The sequence below is a fragment of the Struthio camelus genome, chromosome Z (assembly GCF_040807025.1).
Source record: "Struthio camelus isolate bStrCam1 chromosome Z, bStrCam1.hap1, whole genome shotgun sequence".
NCBI lineage: Eukaryota > Metazoa > Chordata > Aves > Struthioniformes > Struthionidae > Struthio > Struthio camelus.
The window spans coordinates 86945487-86967617 of NC_090982.1; the positions used below are offsets into that span (position 1 = coordinate 86945487).

The window sequence follows — 22131 nt, forward strand, 5'->3', positions numbered from 1 at the left end:
GGTTACACACCCGAGCTTGAGGGAGACCTACGTCAACAGCTGCAGTTTTGGTTTGGGGTTGTCTTGTTGGTATCCGAGTCCAGAACTGTAAATAAGAAGGGCCTAGACTGGCTTTAGAAAAGTAATTAAAAAGGGCCTCTTCTGCCCTCAAAGGCACCCTTTGGAAGTGGTTGAAGCCAGTGGGCTAGTATGGTTTATCTAAGAAGTGAATCTAGTCCAAAATCTTTAGAATAAATACAATGTCAAATGTACGGGTGTTTATCAAGCGTGGGTGGGTGCCCCTTTTAGTGAGGACCATGAACATCATATTGCTAATGGAAAAGCTGGGCCAGCCCGGAGGCTGAATTATGTGCGCCCTTCAGAGGAGCTGCAAAGCTTTTCTGCTCTTTACTGCAGCATTAACTCTGTTATTACCCTGCTTTACCAGTGCTCTTCTGAAATGTAAAAATATTTCCCACTGATGGCAATATTTTCCCAAAAGCTCCCTGTTTATTGGCAGTTAGAAGCCCAAGTTCCTTAACGTATGATAGAGAGATCTGGGGAAATGCAAACTACACCTCAGAGGGCCTTGCAAGTCTAACGACTTTTTGAGGAGAAATTGCTTTGCATTTGCTTCCCAGGATGGGAAAGGATCAGGTTTTGGAAGGGAAATCAGTGCTGAGCTTCCCTACCTGAACTAGGCAGATAAAAAAACTTCTGTTTGTTCGTGTGGATGTCTTGATCCAGCTGTTAGTTTTCTGTCATTCTGAAGGCTGTGTTAAGAACAGAATAATGAATCCATGGGATTTATCTGTGGGAGATTGTTATGTTCTTGGAAAGATTAAGGAGGCTTTTGGATATTGTCCTTTGGTTTACTGCAATGTGTTGGCTTTTTTGTTATTGTCGTTGTTTTAAAAAAGGTTTGTCCTTGAAGCCAGAACACAAAGCTAATATATTTCAGTAAATACATTATAAATAAATATATGCATAAATAAACATATTCTGAATAGATGCATAACAAATAAGTGCATATAGTTATTCCACCTTTCTTTGCACATGGGTATTTGCTGCTCTCTCTTGCAAAGTTATACCTTAGCTAGATGACATGAATGAGACACTAAACTGGTTAAGGACACAGGAATTAGGTGTTCCTCCACCTCAGTACTCAGCTCCAGTTCCTAAGTAATGTTGCCTACTGCATTCATCCGTGGGGATGTGGAGGAGAAGGGCTACTGCCTGCACTTTTGGGAATGGTCTCAGCTTTCTTTTAAGGATAATTTCCCTCAGTTATCACTGTCCTTTCACAGTGGTTGAAATGGCCCAGAGTGATCTCGCCTAACTTGCAGTGTCTCTCTGGTCTAGGAGCAGAGATCTGGAGCCTGTCTGCTTTGCTTAGATACTTGGCGTGCCCCTAAATCTTAGGTGCCCAAAGAATCACAGAATCACGGAATGGTTGAGGTTGGAAGGGACCTCTGGAGATCCATTTTAAATGACTTTAAATTAAAGCCTAAATTCCCTATTTAGTCAATGGAGAAAATTAGGCAACTTGGAAGACCTCCAGAGGAAAATCCTATCTGTCGAGCTAGTAACATAAATTAGGCAGACAGGCTTTGCCCTGCAGATCTGGAAAGCCTTCAGTCTACTGACACCTTAAATAGGCACCAAAATTCAGATGCATGCTAGATTCCTCAATTAGATGGACTGGGTCTCCTTGCAAACGCCCTTCTGCTTCCTCCATGGTCAGTGAAGGAAGGTGAACACCACGAGAACTTGCCAGCGGTTCGAATCACCCTTTGAATGTTCCTTTTGCTCTCCGTTAGCAACAGAGGGAGCAGAAGGTGCAAGGTCTGTAAATGTGGCACCTCAGCGGTGCCCAGTCTTAGGTGATCCATAAGGTCGTGGTTAAAATTCTCGTAAGCTGTTTAACTGAACATGATGGAGAATAATTACCACGGCAGAAGAAATGCAGTTCTCTGTAAGAATTACAGAAATACAGATAAGGATTAGGCAATGTCTATATACCAGTATTCCTGTGAACGTCGTGCATACTTGCAGGCCTTTATAAATGATTGAATCTCACTATTGAATGTCTGGATTTATAAACCAGCCTTTCCTAGGAGTGAAAAATCAGAGGGACAAGCAACATGTATAACGCAGGTGACAGTTTTAGCTTTAGCAACGAGCACTGCATATGTCTTGACTTGGAGCTTTATGTCATGGGGCAATGTTTAAATCTTTGAAGACAAAATGACAATAAGCTAAGAACGATAAAAGAAAACCTATCCAAATCAATGTAATATTATTCACTGAGTGATTGGGAAAGTATATGAGGATCCTAAATTTGTGTCACTTGTCTTGTGAGAGTTTAGCAGTGAATTTCTCTCTCCTGCGCAAGACCTTGGTTGCAGTGATGGACAGACGGGCATGGAGACTGGAAATCAATAGCTGGGATGGAGGCAGACAGGAATCATTAGTTTGCAGGCAGTGAGACCAAAATCTGCACGACTCAGTCACTCAGAGCTCACATGGCTGCGGGGGGAGATATTTTCTGACAGGAACATCAGGATTTGGCCTTATCATTTGCATAAGTAGCTTCCAGAGAATTTATGAATAAGGTTTGGGTCTGATTTTAGTAGCAGTAATTGTATAATACACCAGCTTATTATGTTTGAACGTTTCTCCACCTAAGCGTAGTCTCGGGCAGGGGGAAAGCCTATGTGCCGTGCAGCCGAGGTACAGTAATGCTTGTTGTTAACTGGAGTGGTGAGAACTTTTCTGCTTTTGATGCTCTTGGGTAACTGTGTCTTCCTCCGTGTATCCAAGCCCTCCCACTGAGGAGACACTTTAGATAAAGCAAGTTTCATGTGAAGACAGGACAAAAAGATTTGAATTTTGTTTCATAAAAATCACACAACTCCATTGTCCACCCTAAAACCCGAAGGGGAGACGCTGTTGGCCGGTCTGAATGGGGAGCTACGTGCCAGGCATTTTGTTTGGTGAGATGAACTTAGGAGCTATTTCTACACTATTTCTATAGCCCGGTTCCCTTGTTTCCGGTTGGATCCCCCTTGGTTGTGGTGAAGTGGAAAAGTGATTCCAGTGTTATGTCCAAGGCAGAAGGGCAGCTGCAAAGAGCCAGATTTGGAAATTTATTCCTACTGGATGACGTCTGCTTACGGAAATAGTTGTTTCATGCCAGGGAATTATTAGGCGACGTGGTGGTAGCAGCAGAACGGAGGTAGTCCAGTTCACTGGCGCGAGCTGTGCAACAAGCCTCTTTGCGCAGAGAAATATTCTCCTCGCACCTGACAGCCTGTTCCACAGAGAAAATAATAGAGGACCATTCAAAACCGAAGAGCCCAGGTGCAGTGGCTGAGGGTAGGTTATACAGTAACATGAACATGGCTTATATCTTCCCAGGAGCATCTTCCATCAGTTTTAATGAATTGTTCCTATTGACAGCAGTGGCTTCTTTGAACCCTGGAGAGTTTTTGAAGTTGCATCCGATTCTTTGATGCGGTTGGAGGGATTAGTTCACAAAATAGCCTGTTACTTAAAAATGCGAATTTCACAAAGCATGCTGGTTTGAAGGGGCTGGAAGGCAGAAAGGCCTGTTTTTCTGTTTGTATTTTGATTTACTACTGAGCTAAGGTACCTGGCCTCTGTTTGCCAGTGGAGGCACCCAGAATTAACACTTTGGGGTTTGTCAGTGCCCGGTACATCCTGTATAGCGCTCAGGTTATTGCATTTATGAGCATTTGCATTAAAAATATATTTTTGATAACCGTATATTTGATTTTTATAAATATGTTGATACAAATAAATGGATGCATATAAAAACACACACACACACACACACACACACACACACACACACACACACTTATATGTGCATATATATAGTTATAGACTGACAAAGAGCCCTATGGAGATTTTTAGATACTGAGTTACTATCAGAGGGATATATGAATACCCTGATTCGTACCTGATTTATATGAATGAATATATATCCGAGTCATTTACTGCAGAAAGGTCAGAATAAAACCAGAGGCTATAAGAATGTTAAAAGTATTTCCAGAAACCTATAGTATTTTTCAGACACTGTAATGAGCAAGGAAAATGATGGAGGACTTGAATTTGGCTCATACTACAACATTTTAGAGTTTAATTACTAATAGTACTTCTGTCATTTCATCTTCAAGTATTGTATTAAGTGAACAAGTGTTCAGTGATGATCTCCATATCTCTGGCTCAAAAAAATTAAAGTTTTAATGCAATTTTTGCTAAATAGAGTCTGAGATTTAACTATAGACAGATATTCCTGCCAAAGCTCTAACATTATATCCAATCCTGTAATAAAGATTTTTTTATTATTAACAGAATAATTTCGTATGTCCTATATTACTCATCCTGCTTACAAGGCTCTTGTGTCCTACACAGTGTTATTCTCCAACAGGAATTCATTTCCTGACTTGCATTTTTGGGAGGACGTGGCTTTAAATTCAGCAGAAGAATATAACTCAGCTTTAAAATTGTTTTCTCGTACGCAAAATTCCCTCCATCTTCCTCTACCAGAATCTCAGAACAGTCAGGGCCGGCAGGGACCCTGGAGATCCCCTGGTCCAACCTCTGCTCAGGCAGGGTCACCTAGAGCACCCAGCACCCAATGTGCTGGCGGGCTGCACTGGGCCTCTGCTCCCTCGCTGGGCCGGCGCCGCTCAGCAACACTTTTACCTACAGGTACTCGATACTGGGATTTTTAATTGGTGTAAATGCAGAGCTTAATTAGCTGTTGAATGTTTTCTGTGCTGTTAAGATTATCGTTGTTCCCGGACACCGAGAAGCAGTACCCACGTGTATTTTGCAAAGTAGCAGGCAATGAATTAAAAAAACAAAGCCAAACCTTAGCGAGTAATATTGAAATAAGGTCTCTTTTGTTAATAATTGCAGATGGAATCCTGACAATTGTCGAGAAATCATATATACATTTGCCAAGCACTTCGGTGTTGTCTTGAGTCTAGGGATCACAGAGCACTTCATAATGAAATTAATTTCACAGCGCTGTCGTAAAAGAAAAAGCGCTATTACTGCTGCCGTTTTCAAGGCTGTGGCTTGGAGTTTTCCGGGTATGATTTTTGAGAAGACTCTGGAGAGTTTCAGCCGGGAACTAGACAAGTACGGCGGCCTGATTTCTGGGAATGCGTGAAGCCCTCTGAGCTGTGTTAGGCCCGTGCAAGGAATTGCTAGGCAAAGTCTGCAGGGAAAAGCGACTTTTCCAAGGAACTTCTCTTTCCCTCTGTCTACTGTTGTGCCTGGGGTTGAAACATTTGGGGAGCCACATGATCAGGGCTCCCTGGCTTCGGTCTCCTAATGTGCAACTCCTGTAGGGTAAAGTGGAAAACTACAAGGTTGAAAGTGTCTTTTGGTAGCAAATTAGGCCATGGAATAAAATGGAAGGTGACTAACGTAGTCTGGCCGCAGTATAAATAGTAAGATTAAAGCAGCGCATAGTTGTGATTCGTGGGAAGTTCCTTGTGTCCCAGTTCTCCCCTGTGTGGCAGGTCCCCAACCCAACGAGTTGTGAGAGATTGCGTTGCCTTACCTTCAGCTGAAATTTCAAGTCTTTCTGGCAGAAGGGTGGCAGTTTCTGGAAGGGATGGAGGACTTCTGGCCATCAGCAATGACAGTCTTGGAACTGAATTCTCCGGGATGGCTCAGGAAACCGAGGGACCTGTTCCCTTTCCTCTTGCCCCACTTCCACGGGGTCCCACCAGGGTCCCCTGTGTGACCTCCTTGCTAGAGTCCGTCATTTCTCCCTCAAAGAGCTGTGACATGGTGGGGCCTATTTTGAGGACTCCAAGGCCGATGCAGACCGTGACGCAGAATTCATCTAGCTTTTAATAAACTGAGACCAGGAGTGGGGTGCAGTGTTAGTCTGGGTTGGATTTTATGTTAGCATTTTGGATTTCTTCATTCGACATTATGGGAGAAAACTCATATAACACGTTATCTGTGTTTGCACAAGGCACCTGCCTCCTGCACATGCATTTTAATCAAAGTGACAAATTTGGAGCCAGTAAATATGAACCAATTAATTTTACTCAGTGGATTTTCTTCTTTTTCTTAGGTGAATTCGGACCATTAGGTAATTTTCTGTTCTAACTCTCTGGCAACGTTAAGTATCGCATTAAGCTGTACAGTGATGCTGTTCCCTGTAAAGAAAAGAATGAAATGCAGTGAAGCCTTAGGGACGAGGGCAGCAGTATTTCCACAGCTAGAGTGTACTTTTTAGTATAAGAGCTAGTTACATATTCAAAATTCTTGCATTTCTATTCTAAGCTGCAGGGACTTTTCTTGGACCTTCACCTTTCCTTAAGTTATATTAAATAAATAATGTATCTGATATAATATTTATGCCTTTCACTTCACAGCTGAGATTTAAATATTGAAATTTTATGTCCTCCCCCCACCCCCCAGAAAGTGCAAATAGAATATTTACAGATTACTGCAAACCACAGTGTATTTCCTTCTGGATTACTTTGGAGTAATCACCAAAGGGAAATTTTATAACTTCTAAAATTAATTCCTTCGCCTTTCTTCGTATACAACGTGATCTCCTTGTCAGCTTGTTACTAAATGATTTTGGAGCTGAATTTTCATGCGTGCATGTCGGGTGCTACCTGCCTTGGAGGTAGGTACGGTTTTTATGCTGTAACTTGGGGGGAACTGGGGACAGAAGTGTTGGTAAAACTGAAGACAGAACTGGGTGCACCTTGCGCCCTGAGGGGAGGAGGTAAAATAGGGAAGAGCGGTGACAGCATCCACTTCTCCAAGGGAGTAGATCGCTCCTTTCAAAGATGAACTGACAGCAAATCCAGACAACAGACATTTCCAGGGGATTTCCTGCAGCTCAATTTGTGCCATGAAGTAATTATATGGAAAGAAATGGCAAATCCTTTAATTCCCGCAGTTTGGAAACAATGGAGTCATTCTGACTTCCTGGGATACTGACCTCTTCTTTAAGCCGGGATCAGACGCAGAGGAAGCCGAGAGAAATCACTGCCGGCGTGCCCGGGGAGTGAGCCCGCCTGTACCTGTCCCGGCAGAGGGTCTCTGCTCCCAGCGACTGACTTCAGCAGGGCTGGGATTATCGGCCTAAAAGCTGTGCGGCCGGTGGGCTGTGCAGAGGCCGCCAGGGTGACCGAGAGTTAGACCGAGAGTTAGTTTCTAGAGAGTTAAACGCAAACTGCTCCCTGCGATTCGCGCGGTTCAGTGGCGCCGAAGGAGTTGTGCAGGTCTGGCTGGAGACAGGATTTAGCCAGCAGTGCGCACATCTAGGGCCTTTCGGAAAATCAGAGCCCTTTGAAGGGGCTGCTTTGAGGTTTTGCCGCAGCGCAGGCCGAGTCCGCAGAGGCTGCCGCGCTCCCAGCCCCCATCTCAAATGATTAGCGCTTGTCGGAAAGCCAGGAGCGAACAGGTAGGCACGAATCTCCGGCAACCCGGGATGCACCTTGATTGACAGCAGGCTACCGACGTCTGCGAGATTGCAGGCTCTGACTTCTAAAGAAGAGCTTAATTAGCTCCGCTCCAAGAGGTCCATTCTCCCCTTCATACGCGTGCATAGCTCCAATTGACATTAATGTGAGTTATCTACCGGGAGGAGAATAGACCCGTAAGAGCGTGGAGGAGGTGGGGGACAGACACAGGGAAAGAAAAGGCCATAGTGGGGGAGGAGGAGTGAGAGGGAATGAGGTGAAGAGGAGATGCTGGAGGAGCGGGACGCACGGGGAGGAGATGCTCCGCGGCCGGAAACGGGCCCGGCTGCCCGTCGGGACGCCAGGAGCCGCAGGGGCGACGTGGTCTCGGCGTCTCCCTTTCACTTGCCCGGGGTCGGGATGTTAAAGATGCCACCCTGCTGCGGACGCTTCCACGAGGGCAGATCCTTGGGAAACCTCCTTCGCCGGCTCGTCTCCTTCGCAGCCCGAAACGCCCGTCCTCTTGCTCTATGAAGCACGTGGCAAAATTGCCGCTGGTCTGGACAGCAGCCGGATGGGGCATGGAAGCGTGGTTATTATGGGGTAGGGAAGGGGATAGACCCACGCTGCAGGCGGGGGAGAGACTTTGTGAAGAACCAAGAAGCGAGAGGATTGGGCGCGTGAACAAAAGCTCCTCTTTAAACTCTAGTAAAGACAAGAGCGAGCTGGAACGGAGTAAGACGTAACCTGTGGAAATGATGAATGGCTGTGTTTGGTGTGGCTGTATATGGAAAGGGAGCTGCTGTGCATAATTAAACAGCGGATAAATGGAAACGTACGTGGTCGCTACTAACGAAAGAGCGTGATGAATGAGTTATACTCTGTCATGTTCATATATCGCCCGCTGCAGGTTACCGGTGATGCATTTGTGCTATTTATTCTGCTCTCGAATGCTTTAGCTAGCCTGTTTGTGGAGGGAAAGCAGGCAGGGCGCGATGCCCAGCACCCTCCCGCTCCAAGCTGCTCCGCAAGGACGCGCTGGCCCGCTGAACGGGCCGGCTGAGACGGTTACGGGCAGCCCTGTCTCGGCCTGGTGCATCGCCCGCCACAACCCCCATTTCTGGGAGGGGGGAAGAAGCTCTTGAAAACCGCCTGAAGTTGCCTGTTAGGTCCACGGCCCCGCAATCTCTGGAGAGACGTTGCTAAAAATACTTTCCAACAGCCGATTTAATTGAAATACTCCTCTGCCCCGCAGGGCTGCGCGTCGGCCTTCCTGGGAAGTTTCTCCCTTGTGCTGGGCGCTGCTGAAACTCGCTGGAACGCGCGAGAAGTTAAAGGTTTTTCTGGAACCTTTTCCTCCCTCTAGAAGTGAAATAGGCTTTGTGCGCTCAGACTTAAATGAAGAAAGTTGATGATAAACCTACCATTAGGGGACATATTGGGATCAATAAAAAAATCACAAAGTGCAGCTTGCCGTTGTAACCTTTGCCAGATGCCTGGAAACAGGGTGCTAATTACAAAAGACAGAAAGGGTTCCTAATTATTTTTAAATACCCTTTTAGTATGTGGAGTCCATAGTCAGAATCGCTTTTAGCGCTGTTATTGTTCTTTCTTTAAAAGTCAGACAATGCTGAAACTGCTGAAATGTGTGATGGGGATCTGCTCTGGAGACCTGTGGCCATCACAAAGCTGGGGTCTATTGTGTGCTGTAATTGCTTCACCAAATGATGATTAACGGGTCCTCTGACACCCATGTTCGGTAGGTGAGAGACCGTGAGCTTGAAGGCTCAGTTGTTTTAGAGGGACGTAGCTGGGGCCCCGGGCTATGCCGTCCTCCTCCCAAACTGCATCCTGTGGGAAGTCCCCTGTCCGTGCCCGCTCCTTCGCCCGGCTGTTGTGAGGGACATCCATCCCTTGGTGTTGCTGCTGGTCCCCAGCTGCATCCCGTTGTCCCTTGCTGGGGACATGGGGCAGCCAACCACTCTCTCTCCTCAAGGGCTGCGAGCCTGTGTTAGGAAAGAAAGGAAACAAGCGGAGAGCTGTAGACTTGCTCGTTAAACAAGTACTGCCAAAATTGCAAGCGATGTCATTGCATTCCCTTTTTTTTTTTTTCTTTTTGCCAGTGAAAATAATATCATGCATCAGGGCAGTTTATATTGTAATCAGCGTACGTCCTGATGTATTTCAAATACCTCGAGAGATGGCTGAGATAGCAGCCTGTTTCATTTGAGATGGCTCCCTCCCATAGGCTCCATTCATTAACAACGCTGCGGAGTACCAAGAGATCAAATCACTGCAGTAAAAAAAAAAATATGAGCATTAATGAAGGTCAGGAAGATATTTGCCAACCTAAGGGAAATACAATTGTGTTATAATAAGACCCAAATTCTAAATTTTTCGGCTGTTTTGACTTAGCTGCTTTATGGCATCAACACAAAGTGCCTTAAGAGCCAGAGGAAAATTAATTTAAAATCACAGTAAACATATACATAAATGCAGATTATGCTGAGCTTTTCCATCTTCTATTCTTCCACTTTTATTTTTTATTGGAATTTGACCTAATAACACAATAAATAGATAAAGTGGTCTCCTCAGAACCTAATAAAAAGTAGGATTAATTTACATAGATAGCGTTAATGACAATATCTAAATAACAGCTGTTTAGTCGTAACATATAGCCACGGTATAAACTCAAATTGAACTAGAAATACCTTTGTCTATGGAAAAATACATAACAGTGACTCCAAAAGCTAAAGTTTTCACTATCTGGTGCCCATAATAGGCTTGAGAAATGTGCATATTGGGTGATTTCAAAATTGGTTTGGTCAGTTAGGATCAGGTCCAAGGCAGACACAGGATGGGACATTTTCCTAGCAAGGCTGGGTCTCCATCCCAGGAGCAATGTGGAACACGTGCAGGTCCCCTTTTGGAGATCCCAACCGCCTGCTGCTTCAGTCCACTTTGGATCTAGGATGCCTGGCATGTGGCCCCATGGGCCTCTGGGCTGCTCTGTATGTTCATTTTCGATATAGAAGAATAAGGAGCCGTTGTCCCGTCTAAACCTCAAACGAGGTGTGCTGACCCAAGAGCACTGCCACTACGGCTGGGCTGTTTCGAGGGAACGAAGGAGTTAAGTGCCTGAAATTCACCATGTAGCTTCTGGAGGCACCTTGAAAGACTGGCTGGAGGCCAACGTTCTTGAATTTCAACTGGAAGCTCACGAAGAAACCCTGAGCGATGGCAGGGTTAGGTCCTGGGCATGTTTCGATTCCTGGTCGGCTGTGTCTACTTTATGTTCAGATTCTGTAAACCTGATCTTAATTTTTCATTCTTTTTAAAACAAATTCCATCTGACACAGGCTGATGCTGCTGATAGCTACAAAACATCTTGCTTTTTGGCTAAGGCTGTGTCTTAGTCTCTGAGCTTCATTGCTACCTGACAATCAAGATACAGTTCATTTTCTTCTGAGGAGAAAATGTTATGAAGAGAATATGTTTCTCTTTTTTTTCTGGGTATAATGAATGCACTTTTTTTTTTTAAGCTGAACTCTGCGGGCAATAAACACTAAACAAGGGAAAGAAAGGGAAAAGACACATTCAGAACCTGCTCACATACTCTGTGTTTTCTGCTGTTATTGCTTTGGATCAGCTTATAAAGAGCACTGTGGATGAGGACAGATTTTGAGAGGTGATCCACGTCCCCCAGGTCCTTTCCCTCCCCTGATTTTCACAAGAGGCCGGGCCAGGATTACACGTGCTCCTCTGGAAAGCTGGCCGTTGCGTGACGGTGCACGGGAGCCGACGGGGAATCTGCATGCCCTGGCCGGCGCTCCCCAAACGCGCAACACGAGCTCGTCGGCGAGAAGGGACCTCTCCGACTGTGAGTCTGGCTGTGTCCTGTACCAAAAGCAGCTCACTTAACTTCACCGCCTTCCTTCGTCCTGCTAATAATTCTCACCTCGCTCTTCAGCGAGACTTGCTGTGCAGTGGTGGTGCTGAAGACCATTAACAGAGCGCACCTTTCCCAAGACACTTGCCGAGGTGTGACGGGAATAGCAAGCAGCGGCAGCCGTCCTGCGCTCTGCCTGCTGAGCCCAGTGATGAAGCCTCTTCGCTAAAACCGTGAAGGCTAAATAAATAAATTAAAAATTAAGGAAGTGATTCCCCCAGTGGGTGAACCAATCTCTTAACAAGTGCCCTGGCAAGCTGCATTAGTGCAGCAGATAGCTATCAGCCCTCGAGCCGTAATGGAAAGAGGTTACCTTTGGGCTTGTGCAGAACCAGAGCCGTGTTAGGGAGAAAGCGTTGCATTTGCGGTTCGTGAAGCTTATCACAGCAGTTCATTCCAGTGCACCATCCAGGAGAGCTGCGCGTAACCCATTTTGCTCGATGCGAGTTTGCTGTTGGCTTCCATGGCAGCCGAACCTTCCCCTGGGTCCCCTGGATACTCCCCGCACTACTGTAATAAATTGCTTTTCATGTTTGCAAATCTGTCTTGCTTTTACCACTGGAGATGGTGCTTTGAATCTGTACCCTTCCAGCTTTGATTAATGGACTCTTGGAGTAAAAGGCTTTCATCCATGAAAGATAAGACCTCACATACAGCCACCCTAAACAAAGTCTTACAAAAGTGGCTTGACTGCCTTCCTGTTGAGAAAAAAAAAAAGAGGACATCAGCCATGTCCAGAAATATGTTTGTAAGGAGAGAAATGGGATAATCTACCTTAGCTGCATGGCATGTCCACGCGAGGATAGTACCTCAAAGTTTGATCTAATGCTAACGCCGGTTCTGTGCATTTGCTTCCTATGCTCTGCTACTACCAGTTAAATATGATAAGCGCTGTTCTTGCATGTTCTCCTGTAACGTATAGCCTTTGAGTCCACTATGGGGCTGTGACTAGGCACTTCTAGAGTGAGTACAGCATTCCTACCTGTTGCCTCCTGACTTACTGCATCCAAAGAGGACAAGATATCTGAAGTGTTTAAAAATGAATGAAGAGAGAAAAGAAAAGCTGGGAATGGTACAGGCATGATCTTGGATGCCAGGTGATTTCAGGCTGATGTCAAGAGAGTTTCCCTTGTAATGAGATAAATGGGACTGTAGAATCATTTCCTAATGTAAAATTAGGAAGATCTATTGCCTAGATTATTTAAACCTGAACTGGATAATGGCAGTCTTTAAAGGAATGTTCAACATTGTCTCTTATCGCTAGATAAAGCTCCCCTGCTATAGCTTTTTTATTTGCTGTGGGATGTGGGACTTCCTGCGTGGTGGAGGCCTAGGACCAGGGCCACGTGACCACCATCAAAGATGGTGTCTGCAATTGGAAATTATTGGGATTGCTGGGAAGATTAAAGTAGATAAGATAAAATTGCCAGGATTTTAAGAAGGTGTTGTGTTCCTGCAGTGTGCGCCCGATAGCTCTGTTAGCGAAAGGGAGCCGAATCTCAGAGCCTTTATTCAGTCATTGGCCATGCTGCCTGAGTGAGGATTGAGTGAGGTCCTGGGTGCTCAGAGAGGAAGGGCCAAATCTGGGACTTTATTCTCAGGTTTTGCTCATCCAAAGCAGGGCTGAACTTGTATTGATGTGGGTTGTTATACAATTGCCAACTATTTCTTGCTTGTGCTGTTGTGATACCTAGAGGCAAACATGGCACTGTTTCGTAGGCTGATGAGCGCATATATTGGAAATAGTGATCTTTCCTGTAAAAATTGTATGTGGACATTAGGACAAAATTGGGACAAAATGTAGGGCTGTACCATGAGGGTCTGGAGGAGAGCAGGGGGAGAAGAAAATGATCCGTGAGACAGGCACTAGTTGCACAGCAAGCAACATCCAATAACCTCACTGGTAGGAAGCATTTTATTGTCATCATGACAAAAATGACTCTTCAGGAGGGATTCAGTAAAGTCGGCAGAATCAGAGGTCCCAGGTAAATGTGTCTGTCATGGCGGATAGCAGTTTTGGTAGATACGGTTAATTTTGCTGAACTTTGGGCATGTAATTCAGGGCACTGAAATACTGATGTTGCTGCACCTAACAACAGGAGCTCTACACTGGCAAACGTTTTAAGGTTTGTAGTTAAACAAGGAGCAATCATGTTAACAAAGGTAACACGAACCATTAGGAAATCTCTATGCCACATCTCTGCATGTGGATGCTATTACAGTGTCAGCTCTACATGAATACCAATATTAACAGTGTAGTCAAACTTTAATGATTTATAACGATAGGTGCTGTATCAGTAGAGAGTGCCAAGGAAAAAACAAACCTACAGGGAAACAAATGACGGGAGGAGAAGATAATACAAGTGAGTGAACTTGAAATTACAGAACAACAAAATACAAACTGCTGCAGTAGGGAAGAGGTGCTTCCCTCTGATGTGATGGATGATTTTCGGGCTGAAAACTTTCCCGTTGTACTAAGATGCTGGAAATTTTCTAGTCTTTTGCCCACTTTGATTTCAAAGTGCTACGAGAATATCATATCACAGAGCAAAGCATATCAAAATGGCAAATTTAAACATGGCTTAATTATCATTTTGCTCCTGGGATGGTCTATACATCCAGGATTCTTGTCCCTGAGAGCACACAGGCTCAAGCCAGATCCTGCACTAATATCTGTGGCCGCGTTCCTGCTCTGTCTGGGTTACACTGAATTGTGCCAGAGTTTATTTCTGGTATAAATCCAGCTTACTTGGCAAGGTACAAGGTAGAGAAATGGGAGGTAGTGAAGAGCAGTACGAGGAACATGTTGTTCGGTGCCTGGCCTATTTAGTTCCATAACTCATTTTAAATGTTAATTCACCAGCTCATATTTAAGAAACAGTTCTCTCTCCCAGCATCGAAACTGCACTATCCCTCCACCAGTCCTCAAAAGCAGAAGAAATATTGTAGTCTTGGTAGAGGATGCTTGTTTAAAAATGCCAGTAACATACCTAATAATGACTCTACAGTCTTCCCAGAATTATGCCTCAATCCTTTGTTAATCCTGTCTTGGAAAGTTTTACCTGATGTTCTCTCAGGTTTTTTCTCTTCACAGCTGGACAGATTCCTCCTGTGTAAATCTTGTGCCTGCTTCTTATCCCTTGCTTCCTCTGGCAAAGCCACATCAGCCCTTCAGCAATGTTGAAGGAACCAATGGTTCCTGCTCCACCTTCGCATCTGCTACAGGCCTTGCCACTGCGCTAGTTGAAGTCTTGCGCTGCTTTCGTGGTTGGGTTTGGTTGTCCACAGAGGACACAAACTCCTGCGATGGCAAGATTGCAGTAAAATCAAATTAGACAACTAACAAGGAATGGGGAACTATAAAATACATGGGTGACAAGCACTGATGGTCATGCCATCATACCATTGCTTGAGTGTTGCCTCATCGCAGTCTGTCATGGATATTTCTGAGAAGCTTACTGTCTTGATATCAAAAAACATCTAACACAAATGTGACAGTCTCTTCCTTCAGATACAGCCATTCTTTTACAGCAATTTAGGATTATGTTAAAGAGCCCTTTCAGAAAAGGAGGCATGGCATGAAGAATTAGCGTCTGGAAGGAGGATAAGGTGGTAGTTTTGTGGATCTCTCACTGAAATTTTTAACCAGGATCAAATGCTCTGCTAAAGGAAGTTCAACTGATGTGAAGAACTTTGGGCATGATGCAGGGATTGCCCTGGGAAGCTACTTGCGTAGCATTGCTGATTATGCCAGAAGTCAGGTTTGATGAAGTCGGGTTTGATGACAATAACAGTCTTTCTGGTCTTGATGTCCGCAACTAAGATTCAAAACTCTGTGGGTTGGACCCACCTAATTTTAGACACCTGGTAAAGATGCCTAAATCAAGGGTCTTTTTGACTGTGCCCGCAGCCCAGGGACAGGGGTGGTCTGCAGTGATAGCCCAGCTGTGCCGAGGGGTGTCCTCTCCTATGTGCAGGAGGGAGAGCAGTGGGTGACTCAGCTCCTTGACATGGTAGCGGGAAGTGAGATGAGTTACCAACTTTCATGTAAGTGACCTTTACCACTTCTGATACCTTCCTGCTTTTCTCTCTGCATTCATTAGCACTGCCGTATTTTAGCAACCCTGCGCTGGCTGCTTTTGCAGACTGCCCTATTGCCAGGGATGTCCCATTCTGCCACGTCCCTTGCTCCAGACTCGGCTGTGCCATCCCTTAACTGCTGACAAGAGTCCTCCCCTCGCACTTTCTGCCAGCAGAAATAGCCTGACTTAGCTGTGCCTCGCAGCTTCTGCTTACTGAAAACTCCTGTGTTTCGCTCTCACTCTGCAGTTACTTGACTCTGTAATTGCATTATTTAACAGCAGCGCTGCAAGGCGTTTTGTGAAGGCAGTCTAAGGGCAAGGCAGCATGAGAAGTAAACCTGCATTGCCTTGCCACGTCTGGGTTTGTTTTCTGTGTGGCGCTTTTAATAAGGGCTAATGCTGCAACCAGAGTCAGGGAGAGTCAGAAATTCTGCGTGGGCCGGAGGCACTGGGAATACGTTTTATTCCCACTAAATATTTTCTGCCATTTCAGAAACGGAGATTTATAACATCTGATTGTAGTAACACCATTACCCGTGCAGCTGCTATCTTGGCAGAGTAGCGGAGCCGGGTGTGCGTGTGCCCGCGTGTGTGCGTGCGCCAGCATCAACAGCAGCCGCTTGTAGTCTCGGTTGCTGTACATGATCCCTGAAGCTACAGCTCGCCCCGGTTGGGAACGCAGCTAGACTTTCTTCTTTTGGGTTTTTATGCTCTTTGGTTAAACAGCAGGGAAGGAAGCCCCTGTCGTCAAGCCCCTCAGCTCCGACCGTCCCACACGGTGACGGGATTAAAATACGGGAAGGAAGAGGACTGGACCTTATTTTTGGCAGCAGCTGACTGCAAAGCTGCAGCGCTTAATGGCTTGCAGTTAACTCGGGCCAAGAGGTGAGCTGTGCCACGGCGCGGCAGGCCTTGGAGAAGCCGATGGTAACTGGATTTCGTTCCCGCGGAAGAAGGGACTTTGGTGGAGGCTTTGTCTTGGCGCTCGGAGTCGGAGCCCGTAGCTGCGGTGAGCCTTGCCTGTGACAGAGGTTAAGGAATAAACGGCTGAGGAGAGGCGAGAGGGGTTTGCAGCTCTCTGCCGCTCAGCTGCCAACACCAACAGGCGCTGGGAGGAGCGGACCGACCCGTCCAGCTTGGCCTCTGCTGCGGGAACGCCGTTCCCGACGGAGGCACCGTGGGAAATCACCGTAAACTATCAATTTAAGCCACTCTTCTTTTGCTTTCACTTACAAGTATCCTCGCGAAACAGGCAACAGAGTTGCTAAGAGATGGACAGTCACAAAAAAGGTGTCGCCAGCATTTAGTAAAGAGGCAGGGAGGCAGAGTCCATGGCTAGAGAGATGTATATGACAGGCTGATTAAAAAACAAGTCTCTTCTGAGCACAGAGCCAGTGCTGTGTCACCTAATATGTAACAGAGAGAGGTCTTAAAAAAGGGTACTTACCCTCCATGCAGGGACTCAGGAACAGCCTTCCGGGGCGTTTGTACTGGCTTCCCAAGGGCAGCGACCTTGAAGGTACTGTATCAAAATACACTGTAATTCAAGCAAAAGGCACATCCTAGTGATACGGGAAAAACTCTTTTTTCCTCCTGCCACTTGCAAGAGTCAAGGGCAGCTTGTGTATCCTAAATCCGCTTTTACTGAGGAGAGCTGAATGCTAGGTTGGGTTTAAATATGAAAAAGGCAGAGGTGGAAAAGAACTGTGTCGGAAAGTTCAAAATTTTGTTTTGAATATGCTGCTTTGAAATGGTGACCCGTTTAAAAATTTTTCATCTTCGAACTTCTCATTTTGCTCCAACTGGAATTTTCTAGTGGAAAATTGTGTCTTCTGTGAACAGAGTATTTTAGCAATACAGATGTTGAACGTGTTTCAGAAAAGTGGATCCTGGCAGTGTCCATTTTGGGACGGGGACGGGCTTGATTTTGTTAATTTTTAAGGCTACGGCGGAGGGTTGGGGGGGGGGGAACCCCTTACAAAACATGCCTAGCGCAAATATTTTAATCAGTTCGGAGGATATAACGAGTAACATTCATTTGAATGTAGCGTTCATTTGACAGCTCGCTGTGTTGGCAGGAGCGAAAGGGCGGTTGTGTCTGTGCCGTGGCAGCAAACGGAGGAGCAGTCCTCCTCTGCAACACTTTCTGAGCAGTGCTTCACACACCGAAGGCGGAACAAGCACCATCGATCCGAGCTATGCTCCAGAGACTCGAAAGGGAAAAGTAAAGCAGCATTGATTTGGAAATACTAGTAATGGAATTGGGGGGTGTTGTTTGCTAGGAAGGGATAAAAATGAGTGACCTTTCGAGCACGCTCTATCTGCTTAAATCAAACCATAATAAATGAGGCAGCATTTTCGGACAAACGAATCAATAGGCCAGCGTATTCAGGGAACCTCGTATCACATAAGCGAACTGGGTTGGACTTCATCATGTGAGTTATAGCCCTGTGCAGCTTCACGGAGCCCTGGCAAGCCTCACGAAGGCTTAAAGCTCCTAGAAAACGGCGAAAGGTTTTCTTTTGAAAAGCAGCACACTTTCTTGTGTGCCGTGGGGGCTGTGCGAGGCCGTGGGGAACGTCGCGCCCTTCAAAGAGGCGAGGAAAAATGATGGAGCGGACGAGGTGCGTGCAAAAGGGACGGGAGTGAACTCTCTTGGAGGGGCTGCTGGGCATCCAGCTTTCCCTGGAAATGCTCCCCGGGAGGAAGCGTGCCAGTTGGCTGTTAGTCTGCGTTTTCCCGGTACCAAAAAGGCCCATTTGGAGCAGCGGAGCGAGCTGGACCGGGCACAAGCTCAACGCGCGGGCGCTTGCTGTCCGTGCGGCGCCCGTGGCTGGGTTCCCGTCGACGTTTCGGGGAGGAGGGCGGCGAGCCCGCGGCCGCGCGACGGAGGGCAGGCGCGGAGAGGAGGCTTCCTCGGCAAGGTCAGGGCCACGCGCCTGCCCTGCGAAGATGGCCCGAGCGTGCCGCGGCCGCCCCGCTCTCCGGTTCGGCGCTCTCCGAACGGGCCAGCAGTCCAGCCAAGTCTGTGTGACCTTGGCCACCATCTGCAGCTGCCCCAGCTCCGGTGGGATGGCAAGGGAGCGCAGGTCCCTGCAGGAGATCCCGGGGCTTGGAAAGAGCCTGCTTGTCCCACATCTGTAGGGAACCTCTGAAAAAAAAGCCCTTAACTCGTAATTACCTGTCACAACGTCGGTGGGATTGACGTGACTATAGGCAGAGAAAGGGTGAATTTTGGCAAGGTGCTAGAGACTGTTCCCAAAGCGCTGATGATGGTGCGAACCTCCCAGGCGCCGGGAGACGGCCGCGCACAGGAGTCTCCAGCCCGGCCGGCGAGGCTCCGCTCCTGCGTTCAGCATCGTAGCGCCTTCACCCTGCAGCTGCCTGTCCTGGTGCTCTGGTGCAAATTAGGCATTGGGAAAAGCGTCGTAACGAAGGTACCTAAGTGACAGCCTCAAAAGGACCTTGGAGAGACTTGCCCCATATAAATTTAGCTATCAAGCTGTTTTACCTATATAAAAAGATTATATGAAGGTCTCTTTGCATTGCAAAGTTCTCTGTATAGTTAATATTAATTAATTAATATTAATTAATTCTCTTCACTAGCTACGTAGAGAACTTTGGCATCTACATTGTTTGCTTTGGAGAGCTCGGACTCCATCCGCCTGACTCTGCAGGTCCCCCCTCTTGGTACGAAGTCATCTCTCAGTGCAGTTATTTCTTTTTTGGGGGGGGGCTTCGTCGGTTGATGCAGTTTCACTGTGAAGGTTTTCTTCTCTGGGAAGTGCTTTGCCGAGCCATAAATCTTGTTTCACCGCGCGCAAAACGTTCTGCACAATAGTGGTAACGCTTTGCACCTCGGCAGCAGTTCTCGCGCACAAAGAACTGAAAGTGCTTCAGGGAGGTTTTCGGAGGGTGCGGGACAGTGAATCGAAGCTGGGCGCCGTATTGCTACTTGGGCCTTTCAGAAATTCATACACACTATTAGCCCTGGTTTTGCAGATAAAGCCACCAAGCAAAGGGTTTCACTGGCCCAGTCCGGATGACGTGCTGAATTAGTGGCTGAGATCAACTCGGCTTTGCTGCTTTGGCGGCAGTCCCAAACAATCGCTGAGCGGTTTTGCCTGCCAGTCAAGTTGAATTTCTTTTTTTTTTCCTTTCCTCTTTCATTTACCATCCATTGCCGCTGCGTTTTTCTGTCTAATTATTAAGAGTAGTGTCACACCCCTTTCCCCTGAAGCTTTCTGCGTGCTGCTCTTCACCGTAATTACACGTTGCCCTTAAATAATAGTTTTCACTCAGATTTTGAGGTGTTCTACCCAGGTGGTAAAATGCTCTGCGCGGCGCTTCGGGAAGGTGCGCGTGACGGAGCCGGAGCGAAGGGGCAAGAAGGATGAGCTGCCAGAGGCGCCGGCGCCCCGCGTCGGCCAGCGGGCTCTTTCTCTGCCTCCGTCGTGGAAATGGGCTCGCAGGGCCCCCCCACTCGGCGCCCGGAGGTGGAGGCCGACGTCGCCCGGCAGGTCCCCGGGAAATAATTCGATGCGGCAGAGTTAAGCTGCCATAAAACGTTTATTCTTTCACACGTGACAAAGAGAAAAAAATCCATGTGTTTATGTGGCGGCATCAGATTTATGGTATCGTTAACTATTCATGTCCTTGCCTTTAACTGCTCGGGGGTTTTGGGTGATGGGATGGACGATTGCATTGCTTTCGTTTAGCAGCCTTAAAAGTTTGGCTTTCTTTTGTGAATGGCACTGTGGAGGTGTTGGGTTTTACGAAAGGATAGTTTCCTGCACTGAGGAGAGAATAAACTTGCCCGGGCTCACGTGTTGGATCGGGATCAGGAACGAAGTCGCTTATCCCTCTGACTTGCTGCGCCAGGACGTCAGACACTAGAAATAACCGATAATTACGGATAATTTTACCTTCTTCATACACGCCTCGTTCCCTCTGTTTCTCCTCGGAGTCCGTTTCCGTCAAACCTCCCCGAATCCCGTGGTCCTAATCCTTCTTCGCGCTGCTTTCTCCGTGCCCCTTGCCGTACCGTGACGGGCCCCAAGTTGTATTCAGCCGGTGACAAATGAATTTTTCACCCCGAAGATGGGCTGAAAGGGTGCGGAAGGAGTTGGCAGGGCTGGGTATGTCCTCAGTGTTCGAAGCATAACTCAGACCTCACTAATGCATTCATTGCTAATTCAATAACGTATTTCACACCCCAGAAGTGCCTTTTTGTCAGTACTTAGTCTCAGCACCTGCTCTCCTAAAAGAAGGCCTCTTTAATGTATATTTTATGACTGTGCAGTGCGGCGAGGGAGAAGGCATTATTATTTGGAAATCTCTATGTCAGTCCACATTAAATTGGGACTTAGTCATGGATAATTAGCAAGCATTGACCCACACGGGGATTTCTACCATATTTCACGAGCTAAAAATAGTCATTTTCCTGAAGAACAAAAGTATCGTGTGCTGCAGGAAGGACAGGGCCGGCAGGACGCTCGGGCGGCGCGAGCGGTGACAGGCGACGGGAACGCGGTTGTTCCCTGCGCCCGTCCGGCCTGGAAGGCAGCGCCTCTTCAGCACGGACCTGCCATGCCGCCCGCAAATCGGGTAGCAAAACTCAGCTTTGTCCCCTGGAAAGGTTGTCAAAATCTTTCCTCATGTTTAGAGCAGAAGGCTAATAATTTACCTAGTGCTGAGATGCAATGGATTGCAATTAAACAAGCATCACTAAGCAGCTGACCCTCCAGCAGGAAAGGAAGCCCGTTGCTGATTTCAGGAGACTTCTGAGGGTAAAAAAAAGGGTGCAAGTATGTGTAGGTGTGTGTGCGTGTGTGTAAGCAAGCTGCAATAGTAATTACTGTGCCATCGTGCCAGTAATTTTTTTTTCCTGTTTGTCCCACTGAAACGGGGGGAGGTGGATTTGCTCTAATCCCTGATCCTTTGGAAAAAACCAGGAGGGGAGAAAATGTAGGCGGGATGTCACTTCTGTTAAAAGATTGTTTCTCCTGCCGTCACTCAGCAAGAGAAACTGTTGGCAAAAACAGTCGTGAGTGGCAACACACCTTAGAAAAATGTTAAGGTTATATTCTCCCCTAACTGTGAAAATAGATGTAGGCACAGTATTTACGCTCAACGCGTTATGCCGTCTACCAGTGCGCGCACGGACAACCAAAAGGGAAAAAACAGAGACAAAATTGTGGCTCTCTTTTGTATTTGGCACAAGAAGAGAGGCAAGATCAATCTGGAGATGCTGCGTTATCGGTGCCCGCGGCCGCCCGATCAGGAGCACGGACAAGGCTCGTGTGCTGGGGAATTAGGTGAAGGTCCAGGCTATGGTTTGATGGTAGTTTGTGCCCTGCCTACCGTAACTTGCTAGTCTAATCCCAGAAGACGAGGGCGCAAATAGCATACGTGAGGAATCGGCAGCCCGCCTTGAGTCCCTTTGTCGGTGCGGCTGCCTTGGAGAGGGCAGCAGCAAACGAAGAGCAGCGACAATCCGCGGTTGGCCAATTGACCTGATGTTGCTGGAGGCAAATCTACCCCTAATTCCTAACAGAAATTGCTGCGAGCTCTCAACCGGAGGGTTTATCCCAGCTCTAAAGCTTCGCTTCTTTTAACGTGCATGATGGCAATTCTAAAATTGCTC

General features: G+C 46.9%; 1 protein-coding gene across 1 annotated transcript in view; it reads left to right on the forward strand.

The window, feature by feature from the left end:
* Window positions 1-22131, forward strand: part of LOC138064734 (netrin receptor DCC) — a 608179-nt gene that overhangs the window by 23615 nt on the left and 562433 nt on the right. The window lies entirely within an intron of this gene.